We start from the raw sequence: 12,370 nt of genomic DNA on the forward strand, positions 1-12,370 counted from the left end.
TTTTCTTTCTAAACATAATGATGCCACATATAGTTTTTAATTGAGCCATAAATAATTAAATTAATGTTTCTATTACGTTGGGTCTAGTTGCGTGCATATAATTAGTTTATTTATTTTATGTTATTTTGGTATTATTATTTGGATTAATGTTACACAAACACAATTTGCTGCTGCTGGCTTATAATTAGTTAACACTGAAACCAAAAGTGGCTGAAACCGTGGGGATGTTGGTTTGGGAGGCTTGGTGGTCTTTTGGGAAGCATCTGACTCAAGCAAACAAACCGCTAAAAATAAAATGAAAATGCGGCAAGACAAAAACCAGAATGTGCGACGCATTTTGTTCTTCTCGTTTCATTGTTATTTATATTTGAGCGTATATAAATTATATGGCGAAAGGCATAAAAGAGCAGCGGCGTCAAGGCAAAGAGGGGGTTTGTTTTAGTGTGCTGTGCTGGTTCTTGGTTGTTAACCATCCATCCCCCCCGTCCACATGAGAGAAGGCGACACAAAGACTGAAACCAGAAGGACATCGTCTTATAATTCAAGTCGTTCCTCATCCCCTAAAACCGCCTAAAGTAACCCCATCTACCCATCCACCCACCAACAACCTCAAGCTCAACCATATTTCATGTGGCATGGTTAAGAATTTTTGTGCCTCGCGGTGCTGTAAACTACATTCAAGCAAAAGAGGGAGAGTCCACTGAAAATATTTCTTTACTTTGTTTCTTTAATTGGATATTTTTATCACAGATACGGCATAACGGCAAAAGCTCGCCGTATTGGGGTATTTCCTGCATTAGAAAATATATTTATCTTTTTAAACGGAGCTTTATAAGCATCTAACTTTTATTTCAAGTGTAAGACAGCCTTCTGTTCTCGTTCAGCTTGACATTGTAGTTGATGTTAGTTGTTGCTGGGCCAAAAACAATTGTCACACAGCACGAAATGTCGTGGCTGGAACAATCAGCATCAAAACCCGCAGCCGAAAAAGAGATGAAACAAAGCAGCTGCATCAGTTGAAAAATAAGAAGAAAAGGAGTGCGAAGGATCCCAGGAGCAGGACAAATAAGAGAAAATGGCTACCTCGAGGTCGAAGATGAATGGGCTGGCATCAACAGAATACCTGTACCCCGTTTCTATTCTTATACGAATGTATATAATGTGTCTTGGTCACCTACCAGATAAAAGGACCACGCAGACAAAATGAGAAAACTACCAGATTGTCTAAATTTTAAAAGCAAGCTGCAGTGTTACAATTTCTAAATACCATCATAGCATATGAAACTCTACATTATTAATCAAATAGAGTTAATCCTAATCTCTCATAATTCCCCATGCTGTTTTAAAATTACAAATTTGTTGAATTATCGCGCCGTTCCATTTATTGAATTATTTTAAACCTTTTTGATAAGCAACAGATTTTCAAACTTAATTAAATTTTATATTAAACTGTGTTGTCGTCAATTCGCTGATGCCGTTCTTCACCATTGGCCATTTATTAATTAAACAATCTTTTTACCTGGGTTAATAAACCATTTTGATTTTCATTTGTGGAATGGGAATTGATTATCAACTCTTTTGGGAAATTTAATTGAATTTATTGCTGACATTTGTTTGCGATTTCAGTATTGTTGAGATTGTTTCAATAATTCAAATTTCCTTACGCCTGACTTCAAATGCAATTAAGCGAACGATTATCAGAGGCAAATAAAATTATTATGATTGTTGTTGTCGTCGACGTTCCTTTGTTGTCTCTTCATACATACTCGTATGTATATATATTTTTTGGGGTTTATGGATGGTTTTTTATTGATATTAAATCAGCTTAATGTTTTTCCTGTATTTACCAGCGCTTCAATTAAATGTTAACACATGAGAAGATGTGTTATGTGTACGTGTTTGTCCATTTATATTGTTTTGACCCTTTTGGAAAGCCGGAAAACGCTGAATTATCAACGCTTAATAGATTTTCAAGCACGTCCAATGAAAATTTGTTTGCCTCCATCGTGTTTGTCTGCGTGTCTGCGTGTGTGCGTTGCTTTTGCTGTGATCCCAAATGGCCCGAAAGCCAAGTGAACCGTATAAACAATTTATAGCGTCCAGTAGCAACAACTTGCATACAACGCCAGCATCACACACACAACACACACACAACACACACACATACAACTAGCAACAACACACGACATTGGCAATGCTCGTAAAAATGCAAAATGAAGCAGCACAGCAACAACACCAATAGTAACAACAGCACTATTAGCAGTAGCAACAGCAGTCACTGCAGCAACAACAGCAAAAGGGATACAGATAGAAAAATCTGTTGATTCGATGATTAATGTTCTTTGGAAAAACTTGTACAAGTGCCTGAAATATTAACATAGTTTTTCTAGAAGCTGAAACAACGAATTTCTTTGTATGCTGCAGACTGCAGACACAAGTAACAAGTGCGATTAGATGAATAACATTTTTTCAGTGTATCATCAACAACATGAACGTCACCCACAGCCAGCAACAACAAGGCAGAACAAGGAAGAAAGGGATAAAAGGGCTAAGGGGAGGTGGCAATAAAGGCCAAGAGAGAGAGGTAAAATGAGGGTAAGGGAGACGAGCAGAGGAGGCTTCATCATAAACCACTTATTTGCGCTCCAAATGCAACAACAATTTGATAAATGTATATGCACAAAGTTTTTTGCCCAACGCATTTTCCGCCCTCTTTCCATTTTCCATACACTTCCCAGTTTTTCCAGCCCTTTCTAGTAGCAGTCTTTTCTGTTGTTTTTTCTTCTTTTCTTTTTTGTTTTTGGCTCCACCCATTTTCATAGCCGCTGTTGCTGCTGTGGCCAAAAATGCGATTAAAGTTTCAACAGCAACATCTATGAAAAATGGCCAACATAATTGGCAGAAATCGAGAAGCCATTGAGGGAAAATCGAAGCAATTGAAGAATTAACTTTTTGGTCTCCTACAATACCAAAAACGAAAAAAACAACAAAAAAAACCAAATACAGTGCACAGTAGGGAAAAACCTCGACAGAACATTACCGCAGTGACCTAAATTTTGGGTGCAGACCATGGGGCTGCAATACTTGCAACAGTTGCCGCAGTGTTGCACTTTTTTATGCCAAACCAGCTGCAGCTGCAGCAACAGCAACATAAAACTGACAACAACAGAAGCGACTGGACTTGTTTTTAGGGGGCACACACAAATTAAAAACAAACCAAGAATTTTATTTATGCCTTGTCAGCGGCAGCAATAAAAACAGAAACACAGAAACACCAGCAACAGAAACAGAAACTGAAGCTGAAGCTAAAGTGCCGCACTGGCACCGAATAGGCAAAGTCAAAACAATATAAATAGTTGCAGTGCAGAAAATAATTCAACAACAATTTATTGGCCCCTAAAAACGTACAACTTTAAAAGCCGAGTTGGGTTGAAAAGTTGCCGCAAAGTCAGTTGCCAGCGCCAGCAGACACACCCCCAAAAATTCCTGCCTGAAAATCCCTCAGATAACCGCAGGCTACGAAAACTGAATCATGCTTCTTGTTTCAATTAAAATTCAGTTTGCGTCCTCTGCCCGCGAGTCATTCATTTAGATCACTTCTGCTTGCCTAAACTTTGTCCCCTTCTCGGTGTTTTGATTTATATCCCACTCACTTTTAACATTGCTCCTTGGGTTCCTGCGACTGCCGCCAGTTGAGCTTTTGCCATAAACAATTTATGGCACCGGAAGTCCGTTATGGAAACGGGTTTCCTAGGCTTAAGGACCAAACAATGCTAAACACAAAACCAAGCATTTCAGTAGGATTTTGTAATCAAACTATTGGCTTAACACATTACAGGCATTTTTATTCAAGTTTAATGTATTTAAAAGAATTTAAATATATATATATTTTAAGGAGCACACATGGGTTCTACGTATGTCCTCATAGGTGGCGCCACCAGGCGCTTTTAACAAGTGCAAGCTTTGCTATAAACTACTCTACACGGTGTCATGTAAGAAACTGTGTAATTTTACACGAGAGGAGACTAAGGAAAGATTTTAAAATTCAAATTTTACATGCATTTTTTTTATATTAATGGGAGTTTACTTAGTTCATATAAGAAACATGAGAACAAAACAAGCCAAAGACGTAACAATAAATACATAATGTATTTCGTATTCTATCTATATTGGCAATTCAAAGTATTTCTTTGGACAACTTTTATAGCTCGTTGCCTTCATGGATTTCCACTAAACTTTTTGCTAGATGCCTGGGAGAAAAATAAATAAATCACGCGAATTTCCGTTGGTTCGCGTTAATTGTTAATTTCAACAAACATAAAATATATACAGTGCAGTTTCAGCGCTACAACGCTACAACTACACCGCTCTGGAAAATGCCGCATCGCGCTGCATATCCCTTTTGTCCTTTTGGCCCGAACCGAACCGAACGGAAGGACATTGTTTGCTCAACGCCCCAAAGCATTGTCAATAAATTGTATGCAAGATTTATTGTCCCTCTCGACGGAGGAATGTCCCTTCGCTGCATTGTAGGCCCCCCTTTTCGAAAATACCCGCCACTGTTTTTGCTCTTGAATTTATTTATTTTTTTCATTTTATTGTCATTGCATTTTATGTGTTTAATCTAAGCTAATTGGATTCGCAAATGGCCGGCGAAACAAGGCAGATATCCGCGTTTGCATGGGCATAGGAAAAGGCCATAAATAATGGATGTACATACACGTATACATATGTACATGTTTATGTACAATGTACATAAACATTTTTGGCAAATGCATGTCCTTCGTGGTTTGTTCTCCAACTTTAAATGGTGAGCAATAAAAAATTAACAATAAATATGTATTTAGAGGTGTGCATTTCTAAAGAACCTTAAATATTTATGAAACGAAATGGAAATACAAATCAGTCATCGAGAGATGGAGGAGAAAAGTTCATAAACTGTATAATGTAAAAACTTTTGCCAAGCCCGAAAATCCCCAAACTTCATCAAAGATGTATGCAATGAATTTCGTAAACTAGTTCAAGTCAAAACGGTAATGAAACTTTAGTCCTGCGATGGAATAAATTAAATATATATACGGATATATACGGATATATACACAATGATTCCGATGATATGCCGTCCAATGTGAAACTTCTGTGTCATCGTCCAATTTTAATCACTGGAAATTGAATATTTCCCATTGATTGCTCTGGGAACATACTTTACCATTCCTTTTTATTGCTCTCCATTCATTACCATACATTTGGTTAGTAATATTCAATGAATTATGCCCGATAACAGTCGAATACTAATTGCCAAATTCAATTACGATAAATTCAATGGAACATCACGCCCACCTGGACGGCATTTTGGTTTAATTGCCTTTTTTTCGATAGACGCGAAGGACTCCGCTGAAGGATAATGGACGAGTTGGTTGTCACTTTTGGTCGTTGCGACACAATAGATATTATGAAAATTACACGAGTCGTTGTTTGCAAATTAAAAATGACAACCCAATTAAGTACAGCGAGTAGAAATGCCTCTACATATTTAAAACTAAATAAATAAATAACCATAAATTAAAGTTTCCCCCGCAAAATTATGAAAACTAATTGGTCGAAATATGCCTTTGAATTCAATAGTAAGAGTGACAATGTAAACAAAATTTTTAAAAGCCGCAAAGACAGCTTAAACCGAAATGTCGGAACATATCAAAGAGAATTTACAAAATTCCTTTACCAGTAGAAATAGTTGGCTTCTAATTCGAGCAAGCACAAACAGTTTCTGAAACTATGTAAATAGCCAATTAAATACAATTTTACAAACTTCTTTCAATAAAAATGTGCCTTGGCAAAGAAATTCAAAACGTAACAATACCAATAACACGTAGGCGAAGAAGTACAAATATTTTGGAATGTGATTTAATAGACAGAAAATTTCCATAGTTTAAAGCCTGAAATTGTGAGAAAACGGAAACGTCAGCGGGGGGAAAAAACTCAAAGGACGAGAGTAAAAGTTGGTGGAAAGCAAAAGTTAAACATTTCTGCCGCTTCCTGTCTGTGTTTGAGTTATGGGTTTTGTCATTTATGCTTATGCACTTGATAACCGGAAGTTATACAAAATGTAAATGTTTTCCCACACACAACAGCATAAATATGTATGCATGTATTTAAATATCTGTGTACTTAGCGAGAAAGATAGAGAGAGATACAGTTGCGGTCAAAATAATAGTAGTGCCGGTGAAGCAACACGTTATTTCTCATTATTTCCTCTATGCCTTCACATATTCAAATAATTTTTTCACACAAGTGACGTTAATTCTTTGCTCTCTAAGAACGTAAAGTTATTTTCGGTTCTCTCTTCGTTTTACATTCTTTTTCGGCTTTAATTGCAAGGATGCACTTGTTTGACCCAGTCAAAATAATAGTAGTGCCAGCTAAATTGACAAGAATAATTAAATTTAATCGCTTTTTAGCCAGGTTTGTGGTATTTTACAATACTCTTGCGTGTTTTTTAACAGTTTCTATCATTTTTAGACTCTTCTTTGAAATTAGGTACAGAATATATGGGGCGTGGCAAACACTGTAATGCCGAGAGGCGGTAACTCATTAAAAAACTGATTTTTTCTGGAAAGACTTATGTCAGGGTGCAAAATATTATCGGATGCTCTTCTACAATGATTAGAAATGCAATTAAATATGAACCAACAAATGAATCTCGTGGTCGGTTCAAGTTATTGACCAAAAGGTCAGTAGATCGCTTAACAAGACAGGCAAGAAGCAATCCTTTTGAGTCCACTGCAGCCCTAAAAAAAATCTTGTAAAATTAATTTTAGTTTGGAAACAATAAGATGTCTCGGAGATGAAAACCTCATTTCAAGAAGTCCACGAAAAGTGCCGTTACTAACAAAAAAACATGCAGCAAGTTATGCAACATTCCGTTTGAAGTTTGCAAGAAAGCACTTGAATTGGCCTTTGGAGAAGTGGAGGAATATTTTGTGGTCGGATGAGTCCAAGATAGTTTTGTTTGGAGGCCATGGCTCTCGGGAGTTTGTTAGACGACCACCCTTATCTGACTTTTTCCCGAAATATACATTAAAAACGGTTAAGCACGGTGGTTCAGCGATTATGATTTGGGCGAGTTTTTCGTATTATGGAGTTGGGCCAGTGTATTGGGTAAAATACATCATGGATCGTTATTTATATGTAAAAATTTTAAACGAGATGATGCTCCTATATGCCTTCGAGGACATGCCACTTGTTTGGACTTTTCAACAGGACATTGATCCAATATATACAAGTAAACTCGCCAAAGAGTGGTTCGCAGCCCATCAAGTCGAAGTCATACAGTGGCCCGCAGAGTCACCCGATCTCAATCCAAGTGAGAATTTGTGGTGTGACGTTAAGAGAGCAATCTCAGAAATAAAACCGAGTAATAGCTTTAAACTCTGGAAAGCTGTACAAAGGTCATGGGACTCTGTTCCTGTGCAAAGATGCCAGAATTTAGTTGATTCCAGGCATAAGCGCTGTGCGTCTGTTATAGCCAACAAAGGCTATTCAACAAAATACTAAAATAAACATTAAATATAGGGCTATTACATAGTTTTTATCATTTAAACTTAAAATGTTTTATTTGGCTGTGATGCTGTTTGAAAAAATGCACTACTATTATTTTGACCGATCAAATTTAGGTCCATTTTAACATTTTCATTTCTTTCTGAAAAGTCTTATGCATTTTTCAAAGTCAATTTTCATTATTATCACCTACTATGAGTTAACTTTCATTGAAAATTAAAAAAAATTTTCTGAACACGTTTTGCAAGGTGTTTTTTTGGATTGTTTGAAAACCTCTGTGAGCACTACTATTATTTTGACTGCAGCTGTATATATAGAGAGAGAAAGAGAGGGAGAGACAGTGGATTGCTCATTAACTTTGGACCAAGTTTATGGATGATGAAGTGTGGCAATTGTGTTTGCCACAAGCTTTGCTCTTCTCAATTGCGCTTGACGAGAGCTAGAAATCCGAGTTTTCCCTTTGCATTTTTTCCTGCCTTTATTTTCATTTGCCATTTTGGCGCTACTTGAATTTGATTTGCCCGTTTGGGTTTCGGCACAAGTCAAAGAAGTTTTCCCATTGCCGTCTGTCGCACACTCGCCTCAGTTGACAGACAAACTTTCCTAATTAGAAATAATGCACCCCACACAAGCACACATGACGGGGTTTTTCGTTTGGATTTTCCGAGCCGAGATATTTCGGTGTGTGTGAGTGTGTGTGAGTGTGCGTTCGTGTGGTTCTGTCAGGATAAACGAGACAGGCGATGAAAATCTGCAGAAACACGACGGCTGAGACAAATCCAAGTGGGTCTTGATTTATGGGATTTGCAAGAGGACATGTGTATACATCCCATCATTTTCTTTTTGTACAATTGATATCGATCAAATTATTGTAAAAAGAAAATGTTTAAATGTTTAATGCGCGACCCATGAGATATTTTTGACGATGTATCTTACAGCACAGCGCCTTTCCATTTGCCACAGTCTATTTTTATGGCTTGCATGGAAATGCGGGCACACACACACCTCTGCAATCAGGCACACACACATGCACACGTGTACGGGGAAAACTGTGCTGCTTTCCTGCTTTCCCAAGCCCAAAAATGCAATTAGACGCATTAGCGGATTGCGGCCATGAAAAGCAAATCTAAGCGAAAGCAAAAGCAAACTCGAAGCCAGAAGATTTGTGGTTCTGTGGGTGAGTTTTTCCGGGGGTGGCTCAACACCCAACCCCCTACACCCACAAACCCCCCAGTCGGCCCGCTTCACAAAGCTGCTTTCCTCTGTTCGAGGGGCAAAGAAAATTGCCATGCATAAATTGCCGAAAATTTTCATTTTGACATTTAATTAAATCACGCGAAATTGAAATGGAAATTTGTCGTAAGTAAGAAAAAAGAAAAAGCGAAAATGGCAGCAAGTCGACCACAAATGTCGCTGCCTAATTAGTTGCCAGCAAACGGCAGCAAATAAAATTCGTTTTTCATTTGCATTTCGGGTGACGTAAATCGACAGGAACAAAAGCAAAACAACAACAAAAATAACAGAAAAGAAAAGAAAACAAAAACAATCAAATTAGAGGAACAATTTCGATGGGTAGCAGTACATTTGCCCAACACAAATACAGACACATTACACATTACCCCCCCGAATTTCTGACCCTGAGGTCCCCATCAAATATTTATGTCACTCGCAGACCAACGAAAATGGAGAAATCGGTGGGTGGACGATGGACTCAAATGGAAATCAGCCCGAGAATTAGAAGGCCAAATTGACAATGACAGCAAACGAAGGACGAAAACGGTGGCAGAAGGACTAAACCTAATGAACGCTACTCACAGGTTAACTTTCCAAGGATATGTGTTCAATTTCAATCATCGCTAGATGTTTTCTATAAATGGTGGATATATTAAAAAGGCGGGACCACAAAACAACCAAAAATGATACCAATAAAATGCTGCAGGTTTTCATGAAAACCCATTCCAATTGTCAGCTGAATGCATTCCAATTTCGACTGGAATCGCAAACTATTCACTAGATATGCCGTACAATTTATGGCCGTTTTATTTGTGCCGTTCATTTTATAATTTAATTGCCAATTTTCATTTGATGTTAATGTGCTGTGCTCGTTGGCTGATTCGTGTGTACTCTCTGAGTTCACTTCATTTGGTCATAATTTTTTTTCGCCCGATTTATGTTTAGTGTCGTTGGCAATAGAATGCAATATTCGCCTCTTGTAGGCTTCCCGCAAAAAAACACATACTGTTCCACAGAAATATGAATAATGCACAGAAAAAAAAAACACATACTGTTCCACAGAAATATGAATAATGCAAAGCCAGAAAACAAAACCTTCAATTTCAAAATATCTCTTCAAGTATGAAATGAAACATTCTCTGGTTCTATTGCTGCACTTTTATATGCATACTTGTAGACAGCTTTTTAACTGGCTTTAAAACCCAGTCCACTTGCACTTCCTGCTACTCATCTAAAAATGTGCATTGCACATTACACCCATTGTGGACGGTGGACTGTGGACTGCCAATTAAAAATGATAAATATTTCGTTGTGTGCAGTGCGCTGTCAACGGTTGCATGTTGCATGCGGCGGCGGAAGTTGTGTGTTTCAATAAATTACCGTAAATGTTCGCCGGCCATTTATATGAATCAAGCGAAGCATGGCGCCGCTTTAAGCTGCCATTCAACTGTTGAACCGAACCGCCTCCCCTCATTTGCTCTGATTTCAGCTTTCCCCGCGCAAAAAGTTGCTTCTCTTCTCTGCTTTGTTGCGGCTATTGTGCACAACAAGAAAAAACCAAAAAAAAAAAACTAATACAAACAAAAAACCGTCGGCTGCAAATAAAACAAAAACCCCTTTTTATGTTGGTCTGTGGCCAAATGCAAATTCAAGTGCGCGCATAAATCCCAAAGTCCACTAAAAAAAAAAAATGTAAAACGATAAACTGAAGGTGAATGGCAGGACGCAAGAGGGGGTATACTACAAACATATATATGTATGTTTGTATGCATATATATTTGTATATATGTATGTGCACCACCGATTGAGGATGATGCAGCAATGACTGCGCTTTGTGGTTTATTTCAGTCCAAAAGCAGCAGTAGCAGCCGAAAGAGAAAAAAAGGGGGAAAAAAAGGAAAGGGACACACAAAAAATAAATTTGATTTTATCCTTTCGACTTTTTTGCGGCGGCTGCTGCAACTGAAGTTAAAATTGTGAAAAGTTGTTGCGCTGCTTGTCCGCTTTTCCCGCCTTTTGTTGTATTGCATTTTCATCTGTAATTACATTTCGTATGGCTGAACATTTTGCGTCCTTTCATCATCGCCTTGCTTTTCTGCATCATTAGAGGCATGCGGCCCCAAAAAGTGGGCAATACTTTTTTTTTTTTTGCGCTGCAGCCTAATGAAAACGGAATGGCAAATGAGGCGCAAAAAATCAGCAGTGCAACAAAAAATGTGCCATAAAGAATGCACAACAAATACAATTAAATGAGGCAAAGGATAAAGAAATTGTAGAATTGTGTAGCGTAAAATGTGTTTAATTGCATATGCCTTGAAATGGTAAACGAAGTAATTTAAAATCATCTAGTTAACAAAAAGGAAATGATATTTGGCCACAAAGCGACAGCCCTAAAATAACGTCTTCACCCTTTTTTACCCTTTAATAAATGAAACACAAAAAAAAACAAGAAAACAAAAAAAAGGAATCAAGTGTAAACAATGCAGCCGACAACATCAGGCTGCCACCAATTGCAATTTGCCGCTGCCGGACGTTCTCAGCGCGTCTCAAGTGGCAGACGCAACCCTTTAGGTTGCAAATACCCCCATTACCCCCCTATATCCACACCCATGATGGAACCCCAAAGACCCCTCCCCCCTGCAACGGAGCCCCTCCGAATGACTAATGGATGGCATGGCCGGAATGGTTGGGGCTTCGGTTTCGGTTTTTGCGGCGGCAATTCCTCTTGTCTAGTCGGCAATTCCAGCTTTAAAGTTCAACAAAATGCAAAAGTCAACGGGGGAGCTTAAATTCTGGCCACCATGCAGCGATTATGCAAATGCAAAAAACAAACTAGTGCCTCTCATCTCACCATCTCACCGCCATCTCCGCCGTGCGATTGTGTGCACTAAGGTTATAAATATAAATTAAGCAAATGTGTTGTGTAAATTGCTGTTGTCTTTCCCTTCTACCGCAAGGTTGCTGCAAAAGTGGCAGCAAAAATTACGAGATACAAGTGCACATACATACACTCGACAAATGCCGTAATGGAATTTGAATTCCCCACCAAAAGGATACAAAATCCTAACTAAATTCCTAAAACTAAAAGCCAGCATTCTAGCAAAATCTAGTACTGCATTTGCACAGTGTAGAACCAACAGATGCAAGGCAATTTCTGCTGCCTGTGTGTGCGGATACACTGATACCACAATATTTGCATATCATATGCATAAACACACGCGACAACCCTGGACGCTGGCAACCCTAGACCAAAATGCAGTCTCCTTAGCAGCAGACAATTGCAATTAAGTGCATAATATATATATATATATCTATATATATAAATATGGAATACATATGCGATATAGGAGCAGCTGTGTCTGCGAGTGCCACAACATTGGCACCAACAACAAGTAAATTGGCGTCATGCCACCTGAACATGGTCAATCAGTCAGTTTTTGGTCCTTGGTTCCTGGCCGTGGCATTAGCAACAGGGCAAAACATTTTGGACCCCAAATTGCCAGTTGTGTCAACATGGCCAACATGTCCTGCATATGTTGCTGTTGCATTTCTAATTTCAGTTGGATTGCAGTTGGATTTG

The 12,370-nt window shown here is 38.3% G+C and overlaps 1 protein-coding gene and 1 long non-coding RNA gene across 7 annotated transcripts in view; one reads left to right on the forward strand and one right to left on the reverse strand.

Annotated features, from left to right (window-relative positions):
- Positions 1 to 12,370, reverse strand: part of LOC122624511 (neurobeachin) — a 162,253-nt gene that overhangs the window by 94,594 nt on the left and 55,289 nt on the right. The window lies entirely within an intron of this gene.
- LOC122624516 lies at positions 6,204 to 6,671 on the forward strand. The gene is made up of 2 exons (XR_006326478.1): positions 6,204 to 6,462; positions 6,520 to 6,671. It is a non-coding gene; the product is annotated as an uncharacterized LOC122624516 (long non-coding RNA).

Source organism: Drosophila teissieri, chromosome X (assembly GCF_016746235.2).
Source record: "Drosophila teissieri strain GT53w chromosome X, Prin_Dtei_1.1, whole genome shotgun sequence".
NCBI classification, from domain to species: Eukaryota; Metazoa; Arthropoda; class Insecta; order Diptera; family Drosophilidae; genus Drosophila; species Drosophila teissieri.